Genomic DNA, 25,890 nt, shown 5'->3' on the forward strand with positions numbered 1-25,890 from the left:
CTCTTCTATTAACCATTTTTATATTGCTAAGACAATATCTAGGCACGATAGCTGAAGTTGTCTAAAATGGACAAGTCACATAAAAAGAAGTAGAATTATAAATGGTGAGATAAGGAAAAGAGAATAGAGCAGCTCTGCTAACTATCTCAAAAGCATCAGGAAAGAAATATTTTGTCTTCAGAAACTCTTTCAGGGCAAATTCTGTTCAGTTCACAGCATCTGCAACATTCCCCCTCTGTCATAGGCTACAATCAGCCAGTCCAACAGAGAAGGAAGGAATAACAATCACTAGTGATTAATGGAAAAATTGTTGAAATAGAAAAACCCTCTATGGGAATTAGGGTGTAAAAGTGAGATAGAAGGGGAAACAGCAGTTTGTACATTACATCATTTGTCTTTTATTGTTTGCTTCTTTTTTTATATAATTTTATTTGCAGCTGTGTGTTTTGCTATTTTTACTCAAGATTTTCAGTCAATCACAGCAGAGTTTCAAGCAGATGTGCAGAGCAATAATACGATAGTAAAATTTTACAAGCATGATTCACTTTAGATTTGCAATTTTTAGATGAAGAAAAGTCTTGTGTATTTACAGAAAATATGGAATGCATATTGTCAAGAGGTACAAAAACATATTCTGTTTTGTTTGAAGAAGGATTCTGTATGGACTTCACAATTTGCCCATCTTAGTTCACAACAGCTACCATATTTAAGGTCATTCTTATGGAATACTTTTTAATAAGAATATGAGATAAAGATATTAACAGGTTAAACTTTGCTATTGGTTATTCCTCTGCAACATTATTTTCTCCTGGTACCTGTTTGGAACAGAAATTGAAAGTGAAATTGATATATGCCCTTAACAATAGAAGCACTTAGAGCTAGGTGAATAGCAGAAATCTCATTTGTGAGTAAAAGGGCTAAGTTCGATTTCCTGTGATTTCTGTGGTCATGCCTTGAATGATTTGAGAGATTGGATAGGTACATACAATACACTGGTGAAAATGGTCATGGACCTCAAAGATAACACTGGCATCACCAGATAACAGAACGTGAGACCAAAGTTGGTGTGTGTCAGGAGCCTTTCTTTAACCATAAGAGTAAGTCTATATATAGGGAGGCATAGAAATGAATCAAATTAATATGATGCTTCTCTACTGCTCTTTGAATTCCAAATGTTTTCACATTTCAGATTTTTTTGATCCTTCTACACACTTCAAGATCCTGAAGCATTTCAGGACCTTGTCTCTCAAAAATCTAATGCGCGACACTTCTTTTCACAGGTCAGTGTATGCAGGTAAAAGAACCCCTTTCTTCTGTTTTTTTCTAGAACCTGACTCCTACTGCCTTTATTTGATGTTCCTAGGACCTTCAGTGGAAGATACAATAACAAGATGTAATTATTTTTCCCAAATTGGACATGTTTTAGTTATTTGTCAAATATATAGTTCAAGCAGATATTCATGCAATACTAATAAACTGTGACCAGAGGACTAAGTGCCTCCAAATAATTCACTGAATCTCTTTCATGTGATCTTGAAAAACTGGTACTTTGAAGAGAGATGTAACTACTTCATACATAGCTTCTGGAAGAGGGTGACTGCACTGTGGCAAAGAATATTGTAAAGAATATTCCAAATGTTCTATATAAAGTTCAGAAAAATAATTATGAACCATCACACCATCTTCTTACCAGCCTCAATGTTCAGTCAAGGAAAAAAAATGAAAGAAACAGGGAACGGATTTAGTCACACCCCTTCATATTCCTCAGTCTTGAACTTCTGTCTTGTTGCTCTCTAATTGCTGCCAGTAACTGGTGCCAATTAAAATGGTCCTTTGCAACCATCTAAAACTTTTTAAATTACAAGATTCAAATGCTTATTAAATAATAACAAAATACAGCCAGTTAAAACCATTAGTTGTGCTTCATCTCGGGCACTTTCCTCTATCTGAAAATAGTTCTAAGCAAACAATTTTTCAGGAAGATTTAAAAATAACAGAGCATTTAGAGATTTCTGATGGCTTTGAAGTAAACCCATAACTCCAAAATCATTAACAGATTTTGCAAATATTTGAAAATCAAAGCAAAAATTAAATATTTATTTTGGTTTGATTTATTGGCTAAAACTATGCAACACATTGAAACTATAATGGTAATGACTAAAATAATGCAAAGGTAAGAAAATAAACCAAATCCACTATTTCACTTCAAGGTGAGTAGTGTTCTCTGAAAATACAACAGAAATCTAATTCTAGAAATCATTTGAGAGCACAATAAATGTATCAGTAAGGATAATAAACTTTCTTACCTATCTTGGAGAATAACAGCATAGTGTATCCATATTTGAAATAAATAATTGAATTATTATTTTTATCAGTAATTAAGGGTTTCAAGCACTGAATATTGGGGAATATAAGCAATAATTTGTACCTGTAAATGTACAAACAGTATTACAAGTCATAGATTAAAAGGTGTATGGAAAATATAGCCCCCAAATTATGTAATGAAACATTACCTGTCCATTAATATTGGAATCATAGATTGTGATGTGAATAAATAAAAGAAATAGAGAATTGATGTGTTGGCTAATCCGTTGCCATGTCAAAGATTTTAAAATGCTTCTCTCTTCAAGCAATAATAGCATGTAATTTTTTAGTCTATTTGGGGAGGAAGGAGTGACTCTTCCTGAAAACTGAGTAGGATGATCCCTTGATCTCTAGCTACCTCCTCATTTTCGTCTTGCATTGCCAGCAAAATGCCAGCTGTAAAACCCATTTTGCATCTAGTTGTGCTTTCAGAAATAAATGCAATGCAATTAGTTCCTTTTATATTTTTGGTAATCTTGTTAAGACAACTCATTAGGTATCTTGGCAATTGGAAATTACTAGGTTTCAGAACATGTGCATTTCCTTTGTGAATACCAATTATTCCTAAATGAAGCAATTGTTCTTGCAAGGAAAAGGAAAAAAAGTGAGTCCCAAAAAGTTTTTTTTTACTTCGTATATAGCCCTGACCTTTAAAAAACTTAATCTGGACGTCAGTGCTTTCTCCATAAAAGTCAAGATGTGTATAAATACTGCAATGGTATTTTTTCCTAGCTAATTTTTCTATATAATCATCTCAAAAGCATATGAGAAGCTTTTTTTATCACTGAAACATGCAATAACTGATTAAATAAAGTAGGTAGCATTTTAAAATTCAGTTATCTATAAACAAGAACATCATGTTATAGTCATTAATTAATTATTTATGCAATTTTAGGGGAATTCTATAATGCAAATCAGTTTGTAGGAAGTAGTCATAGTTGCAAAAGTTAGAGTATATAATATTTTTAATATTCAAGTATCTTAGTAATTTCCAAAGTCTCAGGCAACACTGGTGCGATTTTTCCAGACAGTTCATGTTTCCAGTTCTTCTCTTATAGCCAAGAAACTAGAAAGAAGTTGAAATTTCACCAACTACCCCAAACATTCAAGGTCTATGCTAAGTATTTCACATATGCATCTGTCCAGGCCTCTCTAAAAATACAGACTTTCTCCACTATGAAAAGAAACATACTTAAAAGAATTTAGCAGAACTAACATGCTCAGGAAACATGGCTGGAAACCAGGAAATCTGAATTTTTTAAAAACTATTTCAAACTGATTTACAAAAAATCTTGAAACTGTCACTTTTAAACTTTAAGATTTATTTTTTGTTTATATTTTTAAGCATAATATCATTATGAAATAAATAAATAGAGAGGAGGACAATAACCAAGGAGCAGGATAGAGTTCTCAGGAATATGAACATAAATCATACCAGAGCATATATCAGTATTCCTTTCAAGAGAAAATCTTGCTGTGAATCAAGGTTGATTCCACAAAGCAAAAATCATGAGGCATGAGGGAACTCAATCTGAAAGCTGACATTAAAGAAAATTGAAAGATATTTTAAGAACATAACTTTTAGAAATGCAACTTTAGAAGTTTCTGGATAGCTGTGGGAACACATTACCAACAAACTTCCAAAATTAATAAAATGTAAGACAAAGAAAAAAATGCATAACTATAAATGTGATTAACTAAGAAGCTGTGAACATAAAAAGTGAATAATAAAATGCTTAAAAAATATTAAATAGAAGGATGCAGGGTGCATCATGATAAGCTTATTTTTGAGCTTCAAATACTCCATCAGCAATTTACTGTTGATGCCTCCAAACTGCTTTTCATAACACAAGTGCTGCTGGGGATTTCTTCTCTTTTTTTTTTTTTTTTTTTTTTTTTTTTCTTCAGCAGATCTTCTTTAATGCTTGGCACTCATGCTAAAAAAAGAGCATGCTACAATTATTGGAAACAGCAAGGTTTGCTAAGAGATGCAGGAGGGTTTTAACTACATACAGCATATGAAGAAGAAAAACTTACGCAGCTCTGGAGAAACATACCACTTGTATTTTCCACTTTTAACCCACAACACCTTCTGCACAAGCCTCAGCTGCTACTTTTCAGTTCAAAACATTATGAGCTTGAAAACTGTCATTGCCAGACACACTATATCAGCCTGGCCGGCGGTATTCTAACCTGGGGCATCTACAGCCTCTCTGGGCAACCTGTTCCAGTGATTCAATACCCTCATCATAAAAAAATGGATTATGAGAAGTGGACTGAGAAATTTTGAAGCCACTACCCTGCTACACCATAGGTCTTGACTTAGAGTACACTTGTTCAAGTGGAAAATGGACACTCACAAGATCAGCAAGGTGACTTCTGGTAGGAGGTGAACAGTACCTTCATCACCTGCAGAGCTGCATCTGCAGAACAGGTGATAGACTCATTACGTTTGCAGATGACACCAAATTGGAAAGAGTTGTCAACACACTTGAGCACTGGGGTGCCATCTAGACAGATCTATACAGGCTGGAGGAATGCCTTGATAAGGACCTGACAAAAATGCACAAGGAGAAATACAAAGTCCTGTGCCCAGGAGAGAAGACCCCCTTGCAATGATGCAGGTTGGTGGCTACCTGGCTCTGGAGTATTTCTGCTGAAAGGGGCTGGTGGGACTATAAGAGCATGAGCTGAACATGAACACATAGTGAGCCATTGCAGCAAAGCAGAACATTAGTGTCCTGTATTGTATGGACAGGAGCACAGACAATATCTTGAGGGGAGTGATTATCCCCTTTCATTCAATGATCATTAGTCCAGAACTGGATGCTGTGTCCAGCCTTCAGTCCCCCCACACAAGAAAGACATCAATAATCTGGGGCAAGTTCAGCAGAGGGCCACCAAGATGATGAAGAGCTGGACCACTTGTCCTATTAAGAGAAGCTGAGGGAGCTGGGCTTGTTCAGTCTGGAAAGGAGACAGCTTAGGGAATTCTTTTATGATACCAAGCCTTAATTAAGCATTTATCTGAAATTGTCATCATACTAAATCTGATTTAACACGCTAAGGCCAGTATCAGCTTTCTATTTGTCTTTCAATTAGATGTGTCTCCCAGTTAGAAGTAAGACAAGAAAGTGAAATGTTAATTCCAGAAATTATTTTTAAGTTTTGAGGGTCAAATTTGCTCTTGAAAACAACACTTTACTCTGGAACCCAAATATATCTATGCTGTTGAGGCTTTCATCTATGGCTCTAATAGTCTATTCTTCAACTAGCCAGGAAATCATAATTTGCTCTGTTTAACTTCTACTCAATGTACATGTTAATTGTTCCAAATTTTTGGTTTTCTAGCATCTAGCATTTGAGTCTAAGGAAATAACAGTAGCAATATGACTTCTTCAGAAGGTTAACGTATAAATCCATTTACAATCTTACTAAGAATAGAATATAAGATACTTAAAAGTCTACCTGACATAGTTTACCTGAAGCACAGGGTCTGATATTTTGCATTTACTTTCCATTTTCACTGCTATTCAAGTTAAGGCATAACTTGCATATGGATCACCAAACACAGGCATCCTAAAATTTTATCTCTAGGGATAAAAATGATACTTATCTTTTTCTTGTGCCTCCTATGTGTTTGTCATATTAAACTATCTGGTTTGAATTATTTATGACTAAAAAGGCACTGTTCTTGCCTTGGTGACAGAAGTAAGGAGTCTAATCCCTTTTCAGCACCTTTGTAGGCACAAAACCCTTTTTAAGATCAAAAGTAATTAGAATTGGCACCTAAGGATGTAATACTGAAAAGACTGCAGTAGACAAGTTTCCACAGCAAAAAATATATATATGTGAACTCAGTTCTTCCATTTTTCTCTTTTTGCTTTTAACCTGCCCTTCACAGAGGTTTTGAGAATCACTACCAACCTGTTGTGAGTGCATGGCCACTTTCACAAGCATGTATAAATGAAACAAACTGTTTGAATTTGGGGAATGTGTGTTCCTATAAGAATAAGATTTAAAATTCAAAGACTGGAATTCGGAACTTGGACTTGGAGTTTCAGTTAGATGTATTTGGTGCAATATTAACTAAGCCAGGTGAATCTTTTATCAAAGGTTATACTGACATATTCAAATCAAGACGGATTCTTATGTGTAAGCAAATACCACTTGCATATAAAGGAAGTTTGGCTATATTATGGTACCTCCCATACATGCTTAAATGGAAGACCATACATTCATCTGACCAGGCACTGTTATCCTACTGTCATGCAGCTTTGCAGCTTTAAATAAGGGTGATATGTAGTCTCTGCCTCTTGCAGTAAACAAATGTCAGTAGATCATTGATGATTCATAAATGTACAATATAAATGACCCAATGTGGCTTCTAAGATTATTATTTTTTTTTAATTTCTCTCTTTCATAAAGGCTTCTTTTGTCATTGATTGTACAGTACTAATCTGTATTACTGCAGTGTAGGTAGTGGAATATAGTGGTAACAGTGTGTTGTTATAAAACAAGGGTAATTGTTTTCATTCCTGTATGTGTGGCAACGTAATATAAAATGTTTCTCAAGAAGCCCAAAACCCGACAGCTATTAAAAAACATGTTTTTTAATAAAAACCAGCATAAATTATAAGAAACCCAGTGTAGTTTTTTTGTGATTAGTATGAATGGAAATTACTATAAGGAGAAATCGATCTGGGTACTTTGAAAGGGATTTTTTTTTTCAATTTTTCTTTTCAAAGGTTCAGAAAAAAAACTTGAATAATTTTGGAAAAAAAGTTAAGGCTTTATATTCATAGTTGTGATGATGCAAATTTGCTTGGCTTCAAGCTGCATAGATCAGTAGGATACATGGGCTATACCCACTGTGTTTGCAGACAGTCCTGAAGATAAGGTTCATTTATCTTCCTTCTGTATTGCAAGGAAAGGCATCTGCATGCTTTCAACCTCCATGTGTTAAGATATGTCTCACAAACAGTTGCTCAGATCCTACTGAAAAAAGCAAAGTAAAAAGGAGGAAGGCAGGACATGGAGTATACCACTCACAGAACTGCTCTGGATGGTGGCAGACCTTTGTGGTACAGACATACCAAAAAAAATTGCAATGGGTCTGTGGTGGCAGGATCAAGTTCTGGCTGTGCTGTTGAAGGTAGAAATTAATTTATGACCTATAATTTTGAATTGTCTGTGGTACTGACTGCTTCTATTCTCAAGTGTGCCTGCTTCTGCCAGAACTATATTTTCACTAATAAAAACTATACACACACCTCCAATAAGGTGCTTAGAAAGTCTCTAATTAAGTAATTCCTGCTCTGCCACTTTCACTATGGCTTGCTGTTTTAATGCTGTAAGCTTTGTTTTTGTTGATGCTTCTTCCTGCAGCCATGCATATCCATGTCAAAAAAAATTATCATTAATGCAGTTTATCTCTCTCCAGTGTCTTTTGTGAGGCTGGATTTGAGAAAAACCATGAAATACTCTTGTGCCAATCTAATTGACCTGAATGCCTCATGCACCACCAGCTGGTTAAATCAGTTCATGATGCTAGCTGAGTTAAAAATAATGTCTGAGAAAATTATACGTCTTAAATTTACTGACAATTTTTCAAAAACGATGGAAGGCAGGTTGTATGCAGTTTTACCCACTATGCTTCACTGACTTTTACTATGCAATGACTTTTTTTTTTCTTTTTTTTTTTTTTCCAGGCAGAAATTATGTGCTTCACCTGCAGTGAAACGATCCTCTCAGTTTAGAATCAGATTAAACAAAATAATAAGTAGGGTGCTTATAAACTTTGTACAGTCTAGCTACACCTACATTTTATCTTCTAGAATTTTTAACTATACCTCAAAAAACACATTCATGTTATTAAATGTGCTCAGTAAGCTAAGCAAGTTCCTATATAATTAATAAATATTTAGTGGCATTGATTTTTATAGCTTGGTTTTTGAACTTCTTATCAGTATTGAGCAGATGGGATGTAACTATGAAAAATTATATTTGAAACATGATTACTATACTTGAATTATATTTGAAAAATTTTGCTCAGTGAAGCATTTACAAATGCAATTTAACTTCCAGATGAAGCTTCAAAGTTAAGGACTTTTTTTCTGTTTAGCATGATGATATTTAAATTATGTCTGTAGCACATAAGAAGAAACAGAACACAAAACCTATACAAAATAAAATATCTAGTTTTTTATTAAAAGCTCTACTTAAGATGCTATTTTTCAATAGAATTTTTGATTGATTGTCTCTTCAGTATTTAGTAAATCCTTCTTTAATACTGTACGAAGAATGATTGTTGATTGAAATTTTGGATTACAACACAGCAACACAGTTTGTCCATTGCAATTTGTATACTTAAAGAATAATCTCTTAATATTAAACATCCTTCTGTAGTCTTTGATATTGAGTTGGGGGAGGGAGAATTCAAATTTTTTTCACAATCTGCTTTTGCGAAGTATTATACGTAAGCAGGAAGTGGATCAAGAAGAACTGGACCAGTCATTAAGGATGGGAACTGCAGAGAAGCCCACCCAGAACATGTCTGCAGAAGTATGACTGAGGTGTTATATTGTACCTAACTTCCAGTTATTTGTCCTTTAAGAACCTATTTATTTGTAAATCTTTAGGGAAATTTTTTCTTTACTGAAGAGGAATTCAAGCCCTTAAACAACAGTATAAAATACCAAAATGAGCTTATGGGGACACCTGTATTATGTTTTACAGCACAAACCATATGTACCCCGACCTTGAATCTAAAATTCACCCTATTGGCTAAACTATGAGCTGCTTTGTATTCTTTAGAATTCTCTTCTTGTGTTTGCTGAACCAAGGCTGCATACACGGATTTAGTGTTCTAGTTTTCTGAGAGACAAGTGCTATGCCACATATTTAGTTTCTCTCTACTTTAGTCTATTTTGCTGTTTCTTGAAATGTAAAGCTAAGCTCTAAAGGCCCCATTCATCATTGTCTCACTGCACTGCTGCTGATCACACCTGTGCCTCATAGATATGAACCGTAACCGAATGAAAATAATAGTGTCTCACATGTTACATCAGTGTAAATGACCTAAAAGGAAAAGATTAATTGTGCCTTGATAGGATGACAATTTTATAATAATATAGTAAGGAAAAGGAAAAGAAAGGAAAAGGAAAAGAAAGGAAAAGGTAAAGGAAAAGAAAAAAGGAAAAGGAAAAGGAAAAGGAAAAGGAAAAGGAAAAGGAAAAGGAAAAGGAAAAGGAAAAGGAAAAGGAAGAGGAAGACATAATGGCAGCCATAGCCAAAACTTGACCTAGAGAGAGTGACAATTTATTAAGAAACCCAGAAGTAATTAGATTGGATGGAGGAGGCGAAAATGAAATCACAGTATTTTATTTCTCATTTCTAAAATATAATTTCTACCCCTAGTTTATATTTTTTTTTCCCTAGATGGCATTGATAATAGTCAGGGTTTGATAAAAGAACACAAAAGACTGTTACAAGTACAGATATATAAATTTCTGTAATATATTTATAAGTTTATAAACATATTTGAAACAAGCGGGTTATATAGAGAGCTAGTTAATGTAAGGACTTTTGTACTGTTGATGCATTAATCTGTTTCTGTTTTCCCCTCCTTTGTGACTCTGAAACTTAATGTCTTTTTAAATCAGGCATCAAATCTATACAAAGAGCCCTTCAGTCATTAATGCAATTATCTTTTTTTTTTTTCTTTTCTTTTTTTTTTTTTTACTTTTTGGTATTTCCTCAGCATTCAAGAGTCAAAATGAAAAGATCCAGGTGGGAATGGAAAGTGACAAACCCCTGTGTGTTAACTGCATTCTATTTTTGCATGACAAATGCTGTATTGATTTTCATAGGAAGAAAGACAGGAATAATTCAGAAGGTAGCAGAAAGCTACAATCTGCAGTTGAACACACAGAGGTTTGTTGTCTTGAGGCCTTCAGCTGTGTATACAGTGAGAAAAGATCTGATGTACTCTTATTTGTTTTAGAGCATCACCATCACTCATTGAGCAGTTATTTCAATGAGTTACTGAAAAGACTACCAATGACTTACATTAGGGTATGATTAGTGCCTGTTCCCTTGTTCTTCATTCAAGAGCAGTCAGCATGGTTTTATCAAGGGTAAATCATGTTTGACTAACCTCATAGCCTTCTATGAGGAAATTACTAGGTGGATAGATGATGGTAGAGCGGTAGATGTGGTTTATCTTGATTTCAGTAAAGCATTTGACACCGTCTCCCACAGCATCCTTGTGGATAAGTTGATCAGGTATGGGTTTGGTGACCAGGAAGTGAGGTGGATTAGGAACTGGTTGAAAGGAAGGAGTCAGAGAGTTGTAGTCAATGGGGTAGAATCTGGTTGGAGGTGTGTTACTAGTGGAGTCCCACAAGGGTCGGTGCTGGGACCGGTGTTGTTCAACATCTTCATCAACGACCTGGATGAGGGTATAGAATGTACCCTCAGCAAGTTTGCTGATGACACTAAGCTGGGAGGAGTGGCTGACACACCAGAAGGCTGTGCTGCCATTCAGAGAGACTTAGATAGGTTGGAGAGTTGGGCGGGGAGAAACATGATGAAATTCAACAAGGGGAAGTGCAGAGTTTTACATTTGGGGAAGAACAACACCATGTCCCAGTACAGGTTGGGGGCTGAACTGCTGGAGAGTAGTGTAGGTGAAAGAGACCTGGGGGTCCTGGTAGACAGGAGGATGACCATGAGCCAGCAATGTGCCCTTGTGGCCAAGAAGGCCAATGGCATCCTGGGGTGTATTAGAAAGGGTGTGGTTAGTAGGTCAAGAGACGTTCTCCTCCCCCTCTATTCTGCATTGGTGAGGCCACATCTGGAGTATTGTGTCCAGTTCTGGGCCCCTCAGTTCAAAAAGGACAGGGAACTGCTCGAAAGAGTCCAGCGCAGAGCTACGAAGATGATTAGGGGAGTGGAACATCTCCCTTATGAGGAAAGGCTGAGGGAGCTGGGTCTCTTTAGCTTGGAGAAAAGGAGACTGAGGGGTGACCTCATCAATGTTTACAAATATGTAAGGGGTGAGTGTCAGGGGGATGGAGTTAGGCTTTTCTCAGTGATGACCAGTGATAGGACAAGGGGTAATGGGTGTAAATTGGAGCATAGGAGGTTCAAGGTGAATATCCGAAAAAATTTTTTTACTGTAAGAGTGACAGAGCACTGGAACAGACTGCCCAGGGAGGTTGTGGAGTCTCCCTCACTGGAGACATTCAAAACCCACCTGGATGAGTTCCTGTGTGATGTACTCTAGGTGACCCTGCTCTGGCAGGGGGGTTGGACTAGATGATCTCTCGAGGTCCCTTCCAGCCCCTAAGATTCTATGATTCTATGATTCTATGATTCTATGATTCATTCTTGGAGGGATTTCCATGTCAGTGTTTCAAAGGGCTCAACCAAAATGGCAAATAATTTGTATATTGCCTGACCCACCCACATTGCTGCTGAGGAGGGGAAAAATTCTGTGTTATGCTCTTAGGCACTATGTCTCAAACAAATCACAAATTACAATTCTATCTTTCTTGATGGAAAAACCTGTGCTCCAGAACCCTCCCAAGATCTGATTCTTAACCATAAAAAAGCCTCCAGTCTGCTGTGGCATTGCAGTTCCCTTTATTTTCAGACAATACAGATTTCATAGATGCTCAAAAGGTTTGTGGGGTAGAGGAGGGATAAGGAAACAGTGTCTCGATGTCATTTCACAGCAAAACTTCAGCTTCCTTGCTTTCTCAGAGAGCTTTAAGCACTGCCATGGTGCATACATGAGAGGTTAAAAGAGACCCTAATTTTTATAGATAGAGCTAATCAGAAGAGTGAAAGGAGGAGGTTACTACACAATGCCAGATTTATCTATTATTGAGGAGAAAATAAAGCACCAGCAAGGTTGTTTTAAGATAAGGGTGTGCAGCACCTCTGACTCTGCCATTGCTCAGCAAAGAATAGCAACTCTAAAGGAGAGAAGGAGAACAACACTCTCCTTTGACAGCTCTTTCAGCTGCTGCTGCTGCTGAAATGCTGAAAAAGTCGGAGCTGGGTAAAATAGTATCTGAGTTGCACAGGAGTACAGAAGTGCCTGAAAACATGAAAGGTATATGCATGTGTGATATTTTAGATAGCAAAGCTATGTTTGCTATGGCTGGTAGAGATACTTGAGAAACTATTTCTTTGGCACCTTTTGGAAAGAAATTAAATAGGTTTTATACAGGCAAGTACTCAAATGCTCTTATATGTGGAGTTCAGAAATATTACCAGGACATAGGGTAGCCTTCTATTATCTTTAAAATAATCAGGAAAAAAACCCCAACCAACCAAACAACAAAACCAACCAACCAACAAACAAACAAAAAAACCCAGCAACAAACAACCAAGAAATAAACAGTATATTTTTATTTAGCTTTAAGAAACTGATATGCAGCTGAAAGGATTAGCTGGCACATCCTGACAAAGCTATTTGACTACTAGCAGCTTCTTCAGTTTGGTGAGCCCCTATTCAGTCATAAACTGGTATCATGGGGATCTGTTGAGGTGTGCCATAGGCAAGAGGAGTCAATCCCCTTTTAGTCATTTTCAGATTAGAAGCTTGTAAGTCACAGATCAATCAATAGATCTCAGCTGCCTTACAGAAGTTACAGCTCAAAACCAGCTAAAATATAATGAAAGAAAACCTAGCAAAAAGTTGAAAGTCACACAACAAAGTCCAGCTGCAGACTCAGTGAGACATGCACAGGGAAACAGCTTCTTACGGTTCAGCTGTTCATGTTCCACTGGCAGATGCTTATCGCTTCTTTATGGTTTACTTCACAGTGACTCAACTCAGACATTTTTACTCAAAATTTGGATGAAAGATTAGACTCTAACCATATAATATTTTCTTTTAAATGCACCGTTTATAGGTGCAGTGTCCATACAGACGCCTGTCTGCCTTGCATTTTTCTGATCCAACAGGAAAACTATTTTTTTTTGCCAAATGTTTAAACTTCCCAGTTACCCTTTAAGCTACTTAGCTCAATCGTCCTCTAATGCCACTTTTTTTTTTTTTTCCCTCTAGTCCTTATAAATGTGGTAGTATTATTTTTAAACTATTTTAAAACCACTGTTTTTGTTCTTTGCATGTTACAGAAGCTTTTGGAGTTGTCAACCCAGTGGCCTCAAAATGTTTACAAACCAAAGAGATACATGGAGAACAGAAATAATTACAAATTCAGGTGATAATCCTTTTTTTAATGCTTGCTTTAAATACTTTAAACTGCACTTGCTGTTGTCATGAACAAAGTATTAGTTAATGTGTTAAAGCTGTCCTAAAAACTAAAGTTGTATTTCATCTAGGCCCTAAGAAACTTTTTTGTCCTTTTGTCTCAGTGTCTTCTTTAAAGTGTAATGAGTTAGTAAATGTCAGAGTAGACAGAATCAGGGAATATCTCTGTCAGCAGCTTCTAAATCAACAACTAATTAAAGAATTTATAATGCAGCTTATTTGCATGTGCAAATTTCAGCTGCTGCACATGTATTGGGAGTGTTCCAAAATATTTTAAGCAGCAGTTACTGGGGTTACAATCAATGGAAAATGAATCTGTTATTATTCCAATAATATGTAAATATCTAAAATCTAATTCTAGAAATACAATACAAGTCTTTACAAATATATATATTTTACAAATCTTTCTTCATAAAGATATCCATGAGCAAAACCCTGTCTTAAAATACTCTCAATTTTTTGTGAAGTTCAAGGAGTTCATTAGTTCTATAACAAACTGAGATAAAGCAAGCCAATGAAATCTTCTTTCCCCTCTGAAGTTTGAACCAGGTTAAATGCAAATACAAAAAATGTGTCCTATGAACAGCAAGCCCAGACATCATTGATGGAGAGGAAAGAAGATTTTATCTCTATGTGTTGAATATTTCATCATTTTCTGATTTCCTTGCTCTATCTACCCAGAATATTTTCTCAGAACCTGGCATATTTCTCTTCCTCCATGTGTTCAAGAACACATCTCCACCCTTCCATTTCCCACTCATTCACATAGACTTAGTTTCCTGAGGTAAGCATCCCTTGTCTCTACAACCATCCTTCTCCAGAAACAGTTGCAGGAAGTGCAATCTTTCCCTTTGCCCCTTTGCTACTGCAGTCAGTAGAGAGAAAACTTCATGATGTAGGTTTTTTATTAAAAAAAAGGAGAGAGAGAGAGAGAAGGAAAACAGATGTCCATACAGGATCATCACTAAAAATCAAATTAATTAGTCCAGTATTTTTAAATTACACATTCCATTCCAGAATCCCAGCTTTTCAAATTCAAAGTACATTTTTCATTTAAAATCAACATATATTTTTAAAAAGGAATGGAGGAATGATTTTGTTTACAAAGAATCAAATAAATAGTTGTTCTAAATGAAGTTCACTATTTGCCACTCCTGTCACCCTTGTTAATGGCCAATTTAGCAACAAGCAAGCACCAAATAACAATCTTTCTTTTTCTAGGTCACATACTGGCATGACCCATGTGTTTAACTTGTCAGTCACTGCCCACAATCAGACAATCAACTTCTCAACACAGTTTCCTTCCATGTCTCATCCTTGTTAAGCCAGCTCTGTACTACTTTTGTTTAAACTATGCCCTTTGACAGATTAAGTACATATACCCAATACATGCTCAAACTGCACTGGTTTTGGTCAACTACAGAGGAAAAAAATGAAGCCAAAAGTTGATTTCTTATAGAGAGATATTTTCAAGCATCTGCTTTTTTAATGTAAAAACTTTATGATTTTTCCATTTGTGAGAACAACGCAATAAATCAAATAGACTCAATCTATGTATTCACTAACACTTTTCTGTTCCTACTTTAATAGCCTACAAGATCGTTCACTGAACATAGATTATGCATTGTCAGCATTTGATAAGACACTATGATACATAACATGTTTTCTTTTGCTGTTTTATGTTCTAATTAAAAAAAAAAAAAAAGTTGTCTAGTGTTTTCAAACACAAAACTTCCTATAGTGTTAGAGCTGTCATTGTTCTAATTAGCAAATCCTGAAGCTTTTCTGTAGTACTTTGTAATATACTTCATGCTTTAACAAGAAACAGTTGATGTATTTCATTAACAGTAAAGCAATATCTTCTTAACTGAGAAAATTTTCACATAGGTGTTGTTAAAGTTACAGACACCTTCTAGGTGCACTTTCCAGGAAAATATGGAGTTTCATGCAGAGAATTTTCTGCTCCAAAACAGATATTATAATTCATGCCAGACAATTTTTTCACTTTTCTTTTCCCACTTTTTTTTTTTTTTTACTAAATACATTATTTTAATAATCGCAAAGTCATTGTGAATTTCAGCTAATACAACAGACAACAATTTGCTTCTTTTCAAAATAAATAAATATTGACTGGAAAGCTTGTTCTACACGCATGTCCTACGCGCATGTGCTATATACCTGGCTAGGAAATTGTTTTCTGGTTTGTGGCTTTCTTTCACTTTCCTTTACATTAGTTCAAACATCAAACAATGTTTGAGGTGAGTAAAGCTTTTTTTATCAAATAGGAAAACAGTGCTTGTTAGTTTGAAGAAGACTTATGTGAGACCTCATTGCCCTCTACAACTTGTAGGGAGATGGGTGTTGGCCTCTTCTCCCAAGTAACAGCAGGAAATGGCCTGAACTTGTGGCAGGGTAGGTTCAGATTGGATATTAGGAAGAATTTCTACACTGAAGGAGTGGTCAGGCACCGGAACAGCCTACCCAGGGGCATGGTGGAGTCACTGTCCTTGGAGTTATTCAAAAAACGTGTAGATGAGGAGCTTCAGGACACATTCTAGTGGCTGAGATTGTGGGGGTATTTGTGGGTGCTTTTTATGTGGAGTGTGTGTAGTTGTTTGCGTTTGTTCAGGCAGTTTTTTTTGGTGTTAATGGTTGGATTTGGTGATCTCAGAGGTCCTTTCCAACCATGAATATTCTGTGATTCTATGAGTTTGCCTAGCTTTCAGTGTTTTCATGTTTACTTAGACAAAATCATAGAAACTCAGTCAGCAAGAAGCTGTTTCCATTACCTCAGAAAATACAGTACCTTTGTTTTGCTTATTGATCAATTACCCTGCAAATATTTTATTCCCATGTGATACTGTTTGCTTTTAATTTTGTGTTTCTTTGATTTTTATTCTCAATTGAAGTATCACAAACCAAAATGTTTTGATTTAGGATTGATCAAAACCTCATCTTTCCTTTGAATCATGCTTTCCAATATAGACTCCTTAGTTTCCTTAAAAGTATTGGGCAACATCTGATCATGCTTCTTTTTGGCCCATCAGTTTTGTTCATGCTTCAGGCCTGTCATTTTCTTAATACTTCATTCTGCACCATGTGTAACTCTAATTCTTTTTTCTGGCCTTCCCTGACCATAGTAACTATCTCTGTTCCCCATACTTGAGTCTAGTCTTGCTTTAATCATTGAGCCTAGCCATCCACAACCTAGTCATGTTTCCTCAAAGCTTTAGTTTCACCTCCAAGGAAGTGAGAAAAAGATCAGTATCTCTGTCTATTCTAAGGCAATGTGTGCAGAGTTTGAATTCAGTTTGGGTTCAGGCACACAATGAACTCTTAAACATTTAATTAAGGCCTATAACATCTTCCTTTTGTTTAAATCCTGAGCTTTTGTCTTTTAGTTTCCTAATCCAACTACTTATTGTGGTACCAAATCATGCTAACTCTAGGACATATTTCCACATTTTCTTTACATTTGGGAAGGTTCATTGCTTATTTTCTTGGTTATTAACACTAGTGAACATTAACTTTAACCAACACTGCATTTAAACAAATTTAAGAAAGTACTTATGAGAGATTCTTACACAGAGGATTAGAGTTAGTGTTAAGAATGAACAGTGAGATTAGGTACCACAGGGACCTGCCACAGCTCTGCAGGCATGAGGCTGGCAGCATGGGGGTTAGCACTTGTGGGGAGCAGCACAGAGGCTCTTAAAACCTCCCACAGGAGGGATGTGTAGAGTGGTGATGCTTGTGATGCACATTTCCTCTGGGGTGGGGCTGCATTCAACTCAGGCATGTGACACGGGTTCAATTAGAATTTTCTAGGATCAGCCACAAAAAGTTATTCAGCCATGTGCAGATGTATATTAAGATTTAGTAAGTGTCTAGTGTTGTGATTTATCTGTTGAGTTGCTGGTATTGATCCTAAAAGCATAGGTCACTAATTGCTAGTTAATTACATGTTGCTAACAAAACAAATCACTTTTTTTCTTATTTCCTTTAACCTATGTGAACTAAGACTGCAAAAAGTTCCAAAAGAAATAATTTTGTTAATTATTTGCACAGTACTAGGTTAGCAAAAATAGAGGATTCTTTCTGCATTGTCCATTCACTGATGGCCTAATGCCTGTTAAATGCCATTCAAAAAAAATAAACAGACCCCAAAGTCCCCAAGTCCCCCTCAACTATTAAAAAAAAAAGAAAAAGAAAAAGAAAAAAAAAATCCTTTTTGCTCAAAATTGCAGCCAGATAGGTAGTTATGCAATGAGTAAGATGGAAAAGGAATGAAAGCCATATAAAGTACTAATGAAAGAAACACAGGATAGTGTGAGGGGGAAGATTTCTATCACATACCACTACAATGGGTGTTCCTTCTTGTTAGGTAATTCCTAATTCGTTTGTCAGTTTCCTATAAGAGCTGTATAATTTTCCATTAATTTTGGGGGGTGTGCAGAAAAATGCTTCACACCCTTGAAAGGTCACTCACATGAAGCTCATCAAATATGTTGTTTCCAGCCTACTTAAATATGAATACAATAAATAGAATAACACCCTTAATACATGCTACTGTAAAGAAACTAATTTAAAGACTCATTCTCATATTCTGTGAGTTACTCAGCTAACTGAGCCAAGTTACTCTTTGATCAATGTTTGCTGTGCAAATTTTAAAGGAGTTGAGAAAGAGGGAAAAAGGGTTGAATAGTGTCCTGTAGGGCAAGCACAACTTATAAGTAATTTTAAATATATTTTTAAAAAAACAGTACAAATTGATTTTCTACACTGCATTCTTCTGTCACATGGATGCTCTACCAAATGACCAACAAACATAATCCTAATATAATTATGCAAACAGAATTTGAGGTCATGGGCTAGTGGCAAAAACTCAGAGAGGGTTGGCTTTTGTTTCTGTTTTCTCTTTTTTTTGCATTTCATCTTGAAAGTTAGTTAAAAAAAATTGTAATAAGGAATTAAGACACTGATAGTTGTTAAGTGTTTTCTACAGCTAGTCAATGATAACTGCATTCCAGTTAGCCTCAAATGTTGACAGTGATATAGGTAAAAGTGCTTGTATTTCATTGATGGTGCATATTTGGAAGCTAGCTCACGTTCAAAGGGAGCAGGGAAATTGCCTTCAGATCAGCAGGGCAAGAACTAGGAAAAGGTATATAGATACAGCAAAACATTTGTGAGGAAAGTTTTGCTATCTTTATCTAAAGATAAGAGACAAATTTTACAGTTTGCTTAAGGGTATTGCTTTTCTTACAGCTTTAATTTTTGTAAATCATAGGCAGAAGTTTTTTTCTTCTGCAATTACTTGTACCCCAATTTAAGTAGTTTAGATTACAGGGCACCTGACGCAAATGCACAACTGCTACTTAGATGTCCATAATAGTGAAACTGAGCCTGAAGTTAATTGCACTTGCAAATTGCTTGCCCAGTAAAAGCCAGTTTGGTAACACAGATATAAGTAATACTGCATGTACATCACTGTCAACATTCATGCTTCTTCCTCATGCCCCCTATGACACATGCATCCATGCCCATTATAGCTTCCAAATATGAGTGCTAGAGACCATCTGACTAACATTAATTATATATCTATCCTCTAGTCCTTTAAAGACTGAATCCCATGTCAACTTGTCCATGATTTTACCCACAACTCACATCAGACCAACTGCTCTATAATTATGCAAATGATCCTGTTCGCTCCTTTGGGCACTGACACACACTCAAACTTCTCCCAGCTTTCTAGAGTTCACTTGCTGTTCCAAGATTTACATGAAATTAATAAACATAATTTTAAAGATAATTAACATGCAACCCCTTTCAAACTAATTATTTTACCTCTTTGGGTGAATACTGTAGTTATTAATACAAACTTTCCATTTAATCAAAAACATAATAGTTCAAATCTGTCAGTTTCTACTATTACATTGTAACAATAAAAACAAGTATTAAATCTAAGATAGGATGCCATCATCTTAAAATACTAAATTATTATGTTAGGGAGGAAATTGTTACATTGTGTGCAAAATAATATGTATTATTTTTTTACAAAATGAAGTTTTTAAAAGCAACTTCCAATCTAGACATGAATGAACTTCAACAGAAGCCCATCCTTCCTTGATAATGGTTTCATTAGATTCAGACAGATTTTCTTAATTCTTTAAGAAACCCAAGACTAAATTATGAAATTCAGCTGCATGCTAGCAAATTTATTTATTTATTTATAAAAAGGGACATATTTTTCTATTGTAAAGTCTCTCAATAGCTGTCCTGTGGTCTTCTGATAACAATCATCATATTGTTAAATATAGTGAGCAGCTAGAGCTGTTGATTTTAAAAACTGTGTCAAAACTATTATGAAGGGTCCCCAGATACTAGGTTTTCACAATGAAAAATTAAATTGATGTTGTTGAAGACTGATGACAGGCTCATGATCTCAGAGTTCTGGTGATTTCTTCTGGTTCTTTTGCTTTCCTCACTTTAATTGCTTATCCCAAAACATGGGAAGACAGAATGACCCAATTTCAAAAAATGAGTTGTAATCACTTGGGATTTTATTTATTTAATTTAATTTAATTTAATTTAATTTAATTTAATTTTATTTTATTTTATTTTATTTTATTTTATTTTATTTTTTTTTTAGAAAAATTTCAGAATATAATCTGAAATCCTAATGGAAGTCACAGTGAATAGCTCATCCACCTCCAGGAGGAGGAATCTGAAACATTCTATGAGACAAAGACAAATCAGGTATGTGAAAGCTTGCATGGAGCTTACATACCTTCTAGGCAAAATGTCTCTTATCACTAACTGGAAAAATTCAATTCTGAACTTCATACACTTCATGTAAGAGTTTAGATGGTTTGAGATGTAAAATGTATCTGAGGTTCTGGGTACCTTAAGGGTTAGGAAATAGGTTGAAAAGACATATTGTTCAGATAGTAATGGTACAGAAATACTGTGCTGCTTCCCACTACAAACTTGATCCTGAAGAAACTCTAGAACAGAAATAGGTGATACTGCTACTGTAAAAGAAGAAACAAGAAATTTACAGCAAAGTTTATCCATTTATAGCAAAGTTTATAGCTAGATAAACAAACTGAAACGATGAACATAAACTCTTTCTTTTGGCACCTATTTCTCTACAGAATTCCAACCCTAAAATTAAAACATTTGTAATAATGTCTGATATTACATTAGTATTTATTTTCTAATATTAAGAATTTCCTTTATTTTAAACCTTTTATTTTCTAGAGCCTGATTCCAAAAGAAAGAAAATAATTTGACAGCTTAAATATACTGCTTAGTCATCTTTGTATTTGAAAATTAAAAAAAAAAAACATCCTTCTGCTTCCCAGCCACAGTTGATAAGCAGAAGTAACAACCACCAGGGTGAGAGAAGACAGGCAGAAAATTTTATAGATAATAGTGGTGACTGAGCAAAATCTTTGAGGACACACAGCAGCCACAGCAAGAAACAGTGAAGAACATTAATACCACAGTGGAGGTAACAGGACAAAACTTGTAAATTCATAGCAAGTGATTAATAAATATATCTGCTCATTCTACCAAACAGCTGTCATATGGATTAAATGTGCTGTACCTCGTAGAGAACAACAAATCATAATAATAACCTACTCCTGTGGGACAGAATGAAAGTCATGTCAGACATAAAGAGGTTGATGAGGTAGAAAACTGGAGCTAACATAGCCAGGTTGTCTGGAGGCATGAAAGGTGGGAGATGCTTTTTAACATTGAGTTACCCTACACCTTTGGTATTTGAACCTAATTATGAGCTTTTGAAGGATTACAAATACCTACTTGATTCACTGGGAACTAGACTCCTTCCAGACGACACTAAACTGCCAGATGTTGTTCAGCCATTTTGGGTATCCATCTGTATATTCTGGAATTCCTCATTACCAAAGCCTTGTTCTCAGTATTTACCCAGTAATATATTGTACTGAGGTGGAAGCAGTGGACTCACATGAATGGACTGAGATACAGGGTGTTGCTAACTACTGCAAATTAATTTCAGTTCTTTATTTGGCTTTGTGATTTACTAAATGCAAGTTAGTTATATTGCTAATGTTCAATCATAAACTACCTGCTGACATTTCTATAAATCTCAAAATATCAAATAAATCAAGACAGTTCTATGGGACTATTCACACAATTTAGTTACCTGACTAGAATAAGACTATTTGGTCTCTGTTTCCTGAAGAGAGAAACCTTTGGGCCTAAACTAGAGAGCTGGTCTCTCCATGCTTTTTTCTGAAGCCTCTAGGAGGAAAGCCTGAATATCTTTCTGAAAGCTTTTTCCATCACCTATACACAGAGCCTAGAGAAAGTAGCTCCCTAAGCATGTCAGGTGGATAACACAAACCCTCCTCCTCAGGTTACCCTGATGCTGGGAATTCCTTGCTCTCACTGGTATTAAGGGGAAAATGAATACATCTGAGAAAAACTTAGTTCACATAACCATGCTGAAAGCAAATTACTGCTAACAGATGGGATATATTCAGTCTTGAGGTTGACTAGGGATCAGTTCAACTGGAAAATACCCAATATGGATTACCTAATATTTTTAAATGAATAGGGGTTTTTTTCTGTTAATTTTAACCTTTCCTTCACTGTAGAAAGCTCTATGTCACAGTACATTTACCGAATATGAGTGAGACCCAAGTCATCTGTCTTGATCCACCCAAGTCAGAACTCTATCAGTCCATGGCTTCCCTGGATGCACAATGAAAAGAGACAGGCACCTGAAGAGGATTTTCTGGCTCAGAAAATCCATCATAGATGTCTAGTGATTCCTCCAGAGCCTTCTCTGTTATAAGACACCAAGGTTAACTATGTCCCTAAATGACAAATCTGGTAGGTATGACGAATCCAGGAGTATATAGTACATTCCTCTTCACTGCTAACATAATAAACATACTGAGATTCACTCTAGAAAACTAGAAATTGGCCTGAAGTACAGGAAGTTTTTCCTCTCTGCTCATTGCCACTGCAGATGAAGTGAGGTCAAATGCCCAAACCTATTAAACCACAACGCTGTCACTGAAGTCTGTAAGTCTTTCCTACACGTGGCAGCTTGTGTTATCCTAATCATGTTTCTTAGCATCCTCTATCCAATGCCACTAAATCACACAAGGATTTCAGCCTTTATAATTACTATATAAGCAGTCGGACAAACAGCCTTGTCTTTTTCAAATCATGAAAATCCTTTCAAATTCCTTCCTTCCTTCCTCTACAAAGAGGACCTAATCCAAATAAAGAGAATAGCTCTGATAGCAATGTTTGTGAATTGTCTCCTCAATTTTGTGTTATACTGCTCTAGTCTATGAATATTGTCACATAATTACATACTATTACGTTGTTGCTACCATTTTTCTTATGCATCTGTGCATTTTGAAGTGCAAGTTTCATGTTTCATTTATTGCTCTATCTCCTCCTTTTGATATTTTTTAAATCTCTGTGGGTTTTTTGAAGGCTGCTCTGAGCTCTCTGATTTTTTTACTACACAGCTGATTCAGCAATTAACATTGCTTCCACACTGTTTCAGCTTTCATGTGAAACCATTTACGACTGAAATAACACAAGTTCAGTCCAAGTCAGTTAGCACATTGACTTCTACTCAAAGTAATACAATTTTTCTTGTTTTCTTGATTCTTTTTACTTAGTCCTGAAATTACACAGAATCACATAGAATCTTAGGGGTTGAAAGGGTCCTTGAAAGATCATCTAGCCCAACCCCGCAGTTACATCTAGAGGGGTTTTTTTATTATTTGTTTTGGATTGGTTGGTTTTGGGGTTTTTTGTTGTATTTTTGTTTTGTTTTGTAAATGTGCTATTTTTTTATTTAAACATTTGTAGCTCAACAAACAAGAATTCAGTTTTGCATATAATCCTGATGTAGACTCCCTCTTTTATCCCATTTCTCATTTTATACTGTCAATCATCTTTGCCACCATATTTTCACTGAGCAGCATCTAACAGAAATATATCTCATGATATGAGAGCAGGGAAAGAAGGAAGGCACTATACAGAGTTCTTGCTATAATTACACAGTCTTTTATACAATGAATAGAGGAGCTAATTTAGGTAAAACTTATTCTGAAATAAAAGGTACTACAATTGAATTTTGAGTTAGGACACCTCTCTATCCTCAAGTGTCCACATTTGAATAGTAACAGAATTGGCTAGAGACAGCACTACTTCTGCCTGTAATTTCCTGACCTTGAGCCAACAAGTGAATTTCAGTCCTTTCACAACACTGTGGTTATACTGCATCAACAGGACACAAGCATAATGCTTAATCATGATAGCTGTCCCTCTATAGCTACAGAAGGACCAAAACATGTCATATGTTGATAGAGCTTATATTTCAGGGTTTTTTTAATTTTCATTTTATGGAAAATAAAACTTCTTTGGAAGTGATAAATAAACCAAACAACAGCAACAAGCTAACAGGGATCCAGATAACCATTTTGGACAGCTGTTAAAGTGCCTATTTCTCAGGGAGGACTTGCTAATGTTAGCAGAGGCAGAAACAGCAGAACTACCACAGCTCCACCATTTTGTTATTCCTTCAGGATCTTTGCCTGTATATTCAAGCTGCCAATATACTTTGAGAAGATTTGAATTGTAGCTGGACATTACTAGATGCAAAAATATTCAGATAAACTACAGAAAAAGGGTGAAAGTAACAAAGAAACCTGTGTGTCCAGGAGAAAAGAACATGCCCCTTATTTAATGTCCACAAATTGGAAAAATTTCCGAGCTTTCTTCATTATGTATATTCTACATAATCTTCCATGATCATTCTGAACTATATCTTAGAAATGTGAATTAGAGAAAGTTCCTCCAGCACCTAAAAAAATTTCCCTTTAGCAATATGAGATGAAGTTCAGCAAGTTCTTTCCTGTAAGATTGGTAGGATATTGCAGTTTTAGTAGTCCTGTAAGACAGCAATGCAGCCTACCCTACACTTCCCTTTCATCCCACATAATTGCTGGCACTCTCCAACACAGTGAGATCTGCTCAACCCAGGAAAAAAGTTTACATGAAGAGATAATGCTTCTTAGAACTGTTTGTGGCACTGAAATACTGTTAGGCTGTAATGATACAATAAAGGCAACAGTGGCGTCATGCCTGTCTCTGATAAACTCTCGTCTATCTGAATCCTCCCAATATAGGGTGGGAAGAAAAGAGGGAGTCACGGGTTGTTATAATGGAATTAATACCATGGCTACAGCTCCTTTCTGCTTCATTTAATTGACTGGTATCAATAAAAGAAAAGGAGCATAACTGACTGTCATTGCATGTATATCATTTGGCTAAGGTAAATACATAACCCTGAATGGTACAGAATTGTTCCAAATACCACTCTAAGTAAGGGGGGGGGAGAAAAAAAAGTGAAAAGAAAAAAAAAGAGCTACAGAAACTTGGCAATCATCTGGATCATCTGGAAGATGCCGACAAAAATACATGCTGTAACACAGACTTTGAAGAAGGCCTGGAGGGAAGCAGAGTCTGTAGTCAAAATCAGGCTGTTAAAATACCTATACAGCTTCAGTGAACAGTACAGGATGGAACAGATGAAAACAGAAAAAAAACCCTAAGTGCATACTGGATCAATGCGAATGACCGGACACAATGTCTAATATTTTCTCTAGGTTGAAAATTAGTAGTCTTTACTTGGCAACTGTTGTTTTATTCTCATGACAACTTCAAGCAAACCATAATTGATGGCATTTGATCCTACTGCTGGACACATTACCGGAACGGCTAGGGGCTTTTTCCTCTTTTTCTCCTTCTTCACTACTTGGAACGAAAACTTTGAATGAGTGTTTCCATTTATATCTGGTAAGTACTGCTTCACATAGAGCTTTTTCCCCCCCGCTTTGTAATTCACCCACATCAAACTAAAAACACAATAAAGGCATGCTGTTCTTTTAAATCACATCGTGAGGCTGGGCTAACTCTCATTGCCATTTTCTCTTTAACACAAGTAATTATACTCTTCAACTGCCCTTTGACTCTCTGTGGACCAAGGGCAGTCCTGCATGGAAATGAACTTAATTAATTCTGCTCACTGGAGTGGAGTCTCTTAACCATGGCAAGGCAGCTTGTTTCCATAGGTTTACGGGGTTAGCTGTAAGCAGCTAGATCTATTTTTCCTTTCTGGGTTGCTCCTGTTAGCCCTGGTATCTTGCCTTTGC

Source organism: Chaetura pelagica, unplaced genomic scaffold (assembly GCF_000747805.2).
Source record: "Chaetura pelagica isolate M959 unplaced genomic scaffold, ChaPel_1.0 scaffold12, whole genome shotgun sequence".
Classification (NCBI taxonomy): Eukaryota; Metazoa; Chordata; class Aves; order Apodiformes; family Apodidae; genus Chaetura; species Chaetura pelagica.